This window comes from Mustela nivalis (assembly GCF_964662115.1).
Source record: "Mustela nivalis genome assembly, chromosome: 9".
Taxonomy (NCBI): Eukaryota; Metazoa; Chordata; class Mammalia; order Carnivora; family Mustelidae; genus Mustela; species Mustela nivalis.
This window is the reverse complement of record NC_139028.1, coordinates 27,749,132-27,758,309: the sequence shown is the minus strand read 5'-3', so window position 1 is coordinate 27,758,309 and position 9,178 is coordinate 27,749,132. Positions and strand designations below refer to the sequence as shown.

General features: G+C 41.7%; 1 protein-coding gene across 2 annotated transcripts in view; it reads left to right on the top strand.

Moving 5' to 3' along the window:
* Positions 1 to 405: 405 nt before the first annotated feature.
* Positions 406 to 9,178, top strand: part of TMEM218 (transmembrane protein 218) — a 25,840-nt gene continuing 17,067 nt past the window's right edge. Inside the window, exon 1 of one of the 2 annotated variants that reach the window (XR_014298811.1) lies at positions 406 to 565. The gene's annotated coding sequence lies outside the window, so the exon portion shown is untranslated. The remainder of the gene's footprint in view (positions 566 to 9,178) is intronic. The other variant, XM_082683275.1, reaches the window with a different exon arrangement.

Sequence of the window (9,178 nt, the reverse complement as noted above, 5' to 3'; positions counted from 1 at the left end):
CCTGACTTGCCCCTGGAGTCCCACCACCCACCCAAACCAGTGGGTCGGGGACTGAGATGTCCATCAGACTCCGAAACAGACATTAACGTCTAAACCGCTGTACAAATCTCGGACTTCTAGACTACGCGAAGGTGTTGCCTTCCTCCGCTTCACAACCTCGCTGTAGTCTCCATAGTAACAGCGAGGGAGGCCGGGAGAACGCCTAACAACCCGCCCCCACGCTAGACTGACCAATGGTTCCGTGGGTTACCTAAGAGATGGTGTGATTGACAACAGGGTGGGACGGGAGGCGGAGCCAGGACTGCCTCGATCCAATCGAACTTGAGGCCGGTCTCGGGTCCAATAGCACCCACCAATCGGAAGGCGTAATGGAGTGCGACGTGCCCACCCACCACGGTTAGCGTTGCCTGGAGGCGCTGCTGTTGTAAGCAAATGAGAAGGAAGCTAGGCATTGAAAGAGCGGCGCTGATTAGCGAATCTGGAATCACCTGGATGAAAGCCCACTTGTGATTCGTCACAAGTAGACCGAAGCCCCTGTGGGCTGGAACGGGCCGGACAGTGAGGTGTGAGTAGGGGACCCGGGAGAGGGAGGGCCAGGTGAGGGGGAGACGAGGAAAGTTGTGGGGGCGTGGGGTGCTGCCGCGAAGCGAGAATGGCGGAGGCTGGGGCTGAGGAGGCTAGAAGATGCCGCGGGCGGATGGCTCTGCGCAGACTCTCAGACCACCCTTACCGCCGACCTGCTCCCAAGGCCCGGCGGCTAATAAACACTTAATTGGGGCTGAGAAAGAAGGGGTGCTTTCTTCGTCGTGCTCCTAAGAAAGTGAATGTCCGTGTCTGATTCAAATACCGATGACCGAGACCGTAGTCTCTCCAGTTACTGCGAAGTAGCCCGGCGAACATTCTGATGAGACCCGGGGGCGACGTTTTCCTGCCGCCAGTTTGAACGAGCCGCAGGGCTGGGGAGAGACGCTAGAGCCCGCGTTCCGGGGTGCTGACTCCAGCGCTGGAGCGCTGCGGTCCGGGGAGCGCCTGGGGAGGTAGCTTCCAGACGGCCCGCACGCGGCCCAGGGAAGTGGGTGGAAGGACGGGTCTGGATCCACTGGATCCCGTTTTTTCGCAGTGCGTTAGGACCTGAGGCCACATCGATGGCATTTACGTAGCCCCACAATTGATTTCTCCCAGGCTTGCATTTTACTTAATTACAAAGGTAGAAGCATTATCCTAGTACATTAAAATTCAAACCGTAGTGAAATGTTCACTGTAGAAAAATGTATGTGCGATATCCCCCCCCCTCCCCATTATATTTGAAGGTTTGGAATGGTTATAAAGGAAAGTGGAAAGAAATCCTGAAGAAGGGCCATTCCTTCCTGTAATCTCTGTTTTCTGCTGTCTTCAAGGTCTTGAGTCTGAAAATGTAGGAATGGGTTAGATATCTAGCTCCCACCACCAGCCCCACTAGGACCAACTTACCCTCCACGGAATCCACATTTGTACCCGACTGTAAGTCATCTCCTAATGGCCATTAGTATACTCACGCATGATGGACAGCCATGGCGAGCCGTGTATTTTTTAATCGACTGGGCTGTATGCATGAATGTATGCCTCTCTCAGTTTTCTCTGAGAGCTGTGAGAAACGGTATGTAGAACTAACAATAAATGAGTGAGCAGTGCACTATACAGACCTCTAAAAGTTTGGGACGATCTCTTCCCAAAAAAAGACCTCACAGTAGGAGCACAAAGGGGGGAAATTGGCCCTGGGGTTGCTCTGGTTGTCAGCTAGTAAACAGGGTGTTCAAATGGAGACATTTCTTTATTCTGACTCTAGTCCACCTGCTTTAAATGCCACAGACTTAAGTGGACTTACTCTGGAAAGCAAGTTGGCTAAACCATCTGTTCTCAAAGAAGGTTTGGAAAAGTCCCGGACATGTATCCAAAACACCATTGTTTTAATTTTTTAATCATATTTACTCAATAATTTAGCTATTCCACTATGAGAAATAATCATTAGTATTATTCCCACACAGAATTAACAAGATAAAATGACCAGATATTCACATCTTTCCCACAGCAGCACTCTATACTATATCCAGGCTTCCCTTTCCATGCTTAGCCAGAAAATGTACACAGTTTGTTTATAAAGTGATGAACCACATTCTTAGAAGAGCTTGGGGATAGTTGTCTCATTACTTTAAAGCCATGCCACATATGGATTCCCAGTGTCTCATAAACCTTTAATATTCCATGGGGGATTTAAGGGCCTTGTTTCTAATGGTACCAACTTCGACCACCACTTGCCTTGTATTCTAGGCGTTAGAGTTGGTCCAAGTTTTACAAGTTATTTCTATAGTTTATCCCAAGCATCCGCAATTAAACTTGACTAGTTATCTTGTTAGGATAGTGCCATCAGCACAGTCAACCAAGCAGGAAACCTGAGTCATCTCTAATACCTTTTCCCTTGACTCCTTTCCATTTCCACAGCTAAGACTGAAGGCCAGACCCTCATCATCCCTTATCCAGAGAGTCCCCTATTGGTCCCCAATCTGGTCTCTGATCTCAATTCATATGCACTGAGCCTCCAGCTACCTCTTTAAAAATTAAGAATTCTCTGAAGAATTTCATAAATCGAGACTATTATACTGGCTAGTATAACAGATACCTATGCCCTACTAACTAGCTTAAACAAACATGAACATTTTGGCACATCTGCTCAAGTTTTTTCTTTTAAAGAAACAAAACATCACTGATTGAATTAAGATCCTTCTGTTCTCTTTTCTGGCCCCATTTGCTTTCCTTTGGAAATTGTTGTGCATCATTCATGCCTATGTATTTTTTTTTTTTAAAGATTTTATTTGACAGACAGAGATCACAAGTAAGCAGAGAGGCAGGCAGAGAGGAGGAAGCAGGCTCCCTGTTGAGCAGAGAGCCCTATGCAGGGCTCGATCCCGCAACCCTGAGACCATGACCTGAGCTGAAGGCAGAGGCTTTAACCCACTGAGCCACCTAGGCGCCCCATGCCCATGTGTTTATATTTGTACAATATATATGCATTTTGTAAACAATACGTCACTTTTTAAAGATTTATTTATTTTTTTGAGAGAGAGAGAGAGCTTGTGTGAGAGAGTACAGGGCGGGGAGGGAGGCAGAGGGAGGGAGAAAGAGAAACTTAGGCAGACTCCACACTGAGCAGAGACTACTGAGCAAGAGCCCTACGAAGAACTCGATCTCAGGACCGAGATGACAATGTGAGCTGAAACCAAGAATCAGATGCTTATTTGCGCCACTGAGTGGCACAATCGGTTACTTTTATTACTTTCTTAATTTTGAAAATACAAGTGGTATCACACTGTGGGCTTCATTTTGTAATTTGCTTTTATCACTCAACATTGTTTTGGAGATAACATTCATATCAATACAGATAGCCAAGTTCATTTTAAGTGTTCATGATGAGTATATAATATTGTGTCCATTCCCTTATTGATAGACCTTTTGGTTTTTTCCAGATGTTTTGCTCTTTTGAAAAAAAAAATACTGCAGTGAACATCCTTGTACATGTCTCTTTATGCAAGAGTTTTTCTGGAGTGTTGGTTCTCCAAGGGGATGGTACCGCCCTGTAGGTCATTTTGGAATTTGTGAGAGCACATTTGGTTATTGTTGTGATTTAGAGACACTACTGGGGTTTACAGAGCAGGGCTGGGGATGCTAGGTTGCCGCAAAGAATTGTCCTGCATCATTTTCAAGTGTCCCACAGGATCCTCATTTCCAATCTCAGCCTAGAACCTAACTCCATTTTTCATATAAACATAATGTATTCTTTGGCACAGTGTGACATAGTAGAATTTCCAGGAATGCAACTCAAATGTAAATCAAGGGGAAATTATACTTACTTGTGTTTTGGAACTTTCACAAGAGTTGTTCATCACTTGAGAAAATCACAGAGCTGAAGGCAGCCCAGCTCGTGGTATTTGAGTTGCCACACAGCACACCTGCATGGGCCCGCATTTGTAGCTTTGCGCTCATGAGGATTCTAAGTTTAGGTGCAAGCATCTGACTGCTGTACTTCATTATATATTCTGGTGTAGTCAGCCTGAACATTTGTATATTTAAACATATGCTGTTTTATTATGAATTACTTTCCATTTAAAATTGGCTTGTATATGACATAAAGTAGAGGTCGAGGATGACTGCTTTCTGATTGGATAATCATTTGTCCCAACACCATCCAGGAAATCCTTTACCTGCTGAATCAGAACCAACTCTGTCCTATACCAAGTTTTCATAAATGCATGGATCTGTTCCTGGGCTCTCTGTTTTATTCCACTGATCCATGTGTCTTTATGCCATATCACACTGTTTTAATTACCTTGGTTTTATAATGTGTCTTGCGGCAGTTGGTAACAAGAAAGGCAAGTTTCCATCCTAGTTCTCAAAATTGTTTTCGCTATTCTTGGGCTTTTGCTCTTGCATATGAATTTGGGATACGTTTTCAAGTTCCATGAGCTCCACAAAAAATTATTTTGAGATTTTGGTTAGAATTGCATTGAATTGATGTTGAGATCTTTTATTATTGAACCGTCCTGTCCAAGAATGTTGGTGATTTCTCTATTCTGGTTATTCTATTCAGGCCTTTAAAGAAAAATAGCTTTGGGGGTGCCTCGGAGGCTCAGTCAGTTGAGTGTCCGACTCACAGTTTTGGTTCAGGTCATGATCTCAGGGTCATGAGATCAAGCCCTGCCTTGACCTCCTCACTCAGCACAAGGTCTGTTGTCCATCTCCCTACCCCCTTGTGAGTTCTCTCTCTCTCTCATAGACAGATAGATAAATAGATAAATAAATAAAATATTTTTAATACGTTTGAATAAAGTTTAGCAATTTTTGCTGTAAAAATCTTAACATACCTTTCTTTGTATTTATTCCTACTTATACCAGAAATATACACATCTTTCTACTATGAAAGTTTCAAATACATTCAAAAGTGTAAAAAATAGTATAGCAAACACTCATGTACTCATGATCCAGCTTCAACAGTTATTGCGTGACCCGTCCTATTTCACGTTAAGCCCCTTCACCTTTCCCTGGATAATCCTAAAGTTCCTGGACATATATTATTGGTGGTATGTCTGTGCATGTCTATATGTATGTTGTAATCTTTTAGCAGTGTAGCCACAGTGTCATCACATTTTTTTTTTTAAGATTTTACTCATTTGGGGGGGGGAGAGAGAAAATGCATGTGGATGAGCATGAGTGAGGGGAGGAACATTGGGAAAAGGACAGGCAAGACTCTAAGTGGAGCTTAGAGGGGCTCGATCTCATAATCCTGAGATCATGACCAGAGCCGAAACCAAGAGTCAGCCACTTAACCCACTGAGCCATCCAGACACCCCAATATCATCACATATAAAACAAAATAATAATTCCCTAATACCATCCAAAATGAAATACTGTTCAGAGTTCCCCAGTTGCCTCATGAAAGGTTTTTGATGTTTGGTTTCTTGGAATCAGGGTTCCATTTACCCCATATCTTTGTCAACACTTGGTGGTGTTACCTTCCCCAGAGCAAAATAATAACCAAGAATTTAACTTTGAACTGCCCTTTCGCATCTTCCATGTAACTGTTGATAAATGTTTTCGCTCTTCCTTATTTTGTTTTAATTGTTGAAGTGTAATTGACATACAGTTTCAGGTGTACAACATATCGAATCTCTCTGACATACTTATTTTATAACTGGAAGTTTATACCTTCGTGGCCATTCTGGTGGGTATCTGGTGGGTACTGCAGGGTGGTTTTCATTTCAGTTTCCTGATGAGTAATGGAGTTGAGCACCTTTCACATCTTTATGGGCCGTTCATATATTCACTTTAAGTTTCTGAAAGAGGTATATTAAAATCTCCGCTAAATTTGTGGGTTTGTCCATTTATTGCAGTGATTCCTTTTGACTTTACATATTTTAAAATTTTGTCTTGGGGTTTATATTTGTCCTGAGTTGGTTTTCTGTTTGTTTGTTTTTTTGGTTTTTTTTGGTTCAGTTTTCCTGTTGGGGACTGTTGCTCTTAATACCTTTGAAAGCTTTCCGTTCTATTTTGTTTGATACTAATATTGCTTCACCAGATTTTATTTTGTTTGGTTTGGCTTTTTTAAAATTGTGGTAAAACACACATATCTTGAATTCACCATCTTAACCACGTTAAATGTTTGGTTAAGTAGTCTTAAGGATATTCACATTGTTGTGCAAGGGATCTCTGGAACTTTTTCATTTTACAAAACTGAAACTCTGTATCTGTTGGACAACATCCTCCCATCTTCCCCTTTTCCCCCTTGTTTTTGTTTTATTTGTATTTGCTCTTTCAGTTTCTTTATCAGTTGCCTTTTTTTAGTATCTCTCTCATTATTCTTTCCATGCAAAGAGCTGGTTTAAACAACATCCAGTATGAAAATCTCCTTTAATATTCAAGAATAATGATGTGTGTTTACTTTGATGACTGTTATATTTGGGTTTATTTGACAATCTTGTGTTGTATTTTCTAAATTCCTTGCTTTTTCTTTGTTTCTCTCCCCTCTTGCCTTTTGCCCTCTTTATTTTTTTCACTCTATTAGTGTGGAAGTTATTTACCCTGTTTCTGTTATTTGGTGTTCACCTATATGTTTTTTAACATGCAGATTTAGTTTAACAAAGCCTACAGGTGATCATTAACTGGCATCTCTTCCAGAGCAAAATAATTACCAATAATTTCACTTGGAACTGCCTTTCTCATCTTCCACGTAACTGCTGACAAATATTTCAGCTCTTCCTTGTTTTTATTTTCTTTATTATTAAAGTATAATTGGCATACAGTGTTATATTAGTTTCAGGTGTACAACACATTGAATCTCTGTGACTTATTGTGTAACTGGAAGTTTGTACCTTTTAATCCTCTTTAGCTACCTTATCTATATCCATTCCTCCATCCATGGACACTTAGGTTGCTTCCATATCTTGGCTAGTGTAAATAATGCTGCAATAAACATAGGCTTAGATTAGTGTTCCCATTTTCTTTGGGTAAATTCCCAGTAATGGAATCACTGAATCATATCATATTTCTATTTTTAATTTTTTGAGGAACCTCCATACTGTTTTTCAAGTGGTTGTACCAATTTATGTTCCACCAGTAATGTATGAAGGTTTCTTTTCTCCACATCCTCACCAACACTTGTTCTTTCTTGTCTCTTTCTTGTCTAGCCATTCTGACTAGTGTAATACCTCATTGTGATTTTGATTTGCATTTCCCTGATGATGAATGATGTTGAGCATCTTTTCACGTGTCTGTTGGTCATCTGAATATCTTTGGAAAAATGTTTCTTCAGAACCTCTACCCATTTTTTCATCAGATTGGTTTTTGGTGTTGAGTTGTAGAAGTTCTTTATGTATTTTGGGTATTAACTCCTTATGGAAAATACCATTTGCAAATATCTTTTCCCATTCACTAGGTTGCCTTCTTGTTTTGTTGATTGTTTCCTGGGTCGTGCAAAAGCTTTTTATTTTGGTGGAGTCCTAATAGTTTATTTTTGCTTTTGGTTCCCTTGCCTGAGGAGACATATCCATATTGTGTTGCTATTGTTCTTCTTTGTTTTTAACTCCTCAAACAATTAGCCCTTCTTTTCATTACAGAAGTCTTTACTATCAGTATTACCCAGTATTTTTCTTACCGTCCCTCCTTACATTTCATGCCTACTTTCTTGGTTCATTTTCATTCTTGCTCAAGTATAGCTATGAGAGCCATTTCACTCCTTTTATGTCCAACCCAAATTTATTTTATACCCACTCTAGTGGGAGCCTTGCCCGCTGACTTGTGTGGCATCCCTACCAAGAGGTTTCAGTTGTCTCTGCCGGGATCCCACGAGTTTCTCACTTTGAGGCTGGTTTTATGTAAATCTTCCTTCTCAAGATTCCCATACCACTTTGGTAGTATGATTTGAACCCCGCACTGGCATGTGGTGTTGGCTTGGGATTCAGATTTCTCTTGGGTTAGTCTGTTTTTCACTCACGGCCTGAGGTACTTGGCCAACTTTCTTCCAACAGAGTCAGTAGCAAATGTTCTAGTCCCTGTTTCAAAGACAACTAAGCCCTTTCTGGGTTTATCTTTATGCCTTGTTCTTCATTCAGTTCTCTGTGTCATAGGTCTGAGACCTCATCTGTTCAGGAGGGACCACTCCATGGGTCTGCAGCTGGTTTTAGTAACTCTGTAGACCTTTGGGCTCAGCTCCTGCTCACCACTCAGATTCTGATATGTGCTTTCATTTATGATACTTAAGGATTTTCCATTATTGCTTCCGAGCTCTGCTGTGTATTGAGTTCTTTTTGCGTAATTTTACGAAGCATTTCTATGTGTCCACTGTTGTGCGAGGTGCTTCCCGTGTTAGGGCTGTCCAGCATATTGGCCAGAAGTTGCAATCCTCTTGCTAACGTTAAATATCAGCCCTTCACTTGATTTCTGTGGATTCATTTATTCATCCAACAAATATTTCTTGTTTATTATACCTGTGGTAAGAACTGGGGATACTGTGGGAAGCAAGATATAAAATCTCTGCCCTCTTGGAGTTTGCTGTCCTGGTTGGAGACATAGAAAGTAAACCGGTAAATAGTAAGTTAAAAAGTGAACTACAGTTTGTGAAATGGACCCTGAAGGAAATAAGGAGTGATGGAGGGTAATTGTTCGGGGTGTTCCTTAAACCAGAGCCATGAGGGAAGACCTTTATGAGGAAGGCACATTTAAAACTGGGATTATGGACATTGGGGAGGGTATGTGCTTTGGTGAGTGCTGTGAAGTATGTAAACCTGGTGATTCACAGACCTGTACCCCTGGGGATAAAAATATATGTTTATAAAAAATAAAAATTATATTAAAAAAAAATAAAGCTGAGATCAGACAGATGAGGAGAAGTCAGTCCCACAAATAGTGGAAGGTTCGTGGGGCTTGTGGATTAATTCCAGACAGTGGAAACAGCAAGTATAGGGACCCAGCAGTAGGGAAACTCTTGGCACTTTAGAGTTATTGGGGTAATACCGTGCGCTCTAATGAGGGGGGTGCCCCAGATAGATTAGAGAAGCAAGTGAGAGCCCAGTCCACCTGCTGCCACTCCTCTCTCGGCCTACCCCTCCCCGTACCTGTCGTCTTACCACATGGATTCTTTCCCAAATGGGCC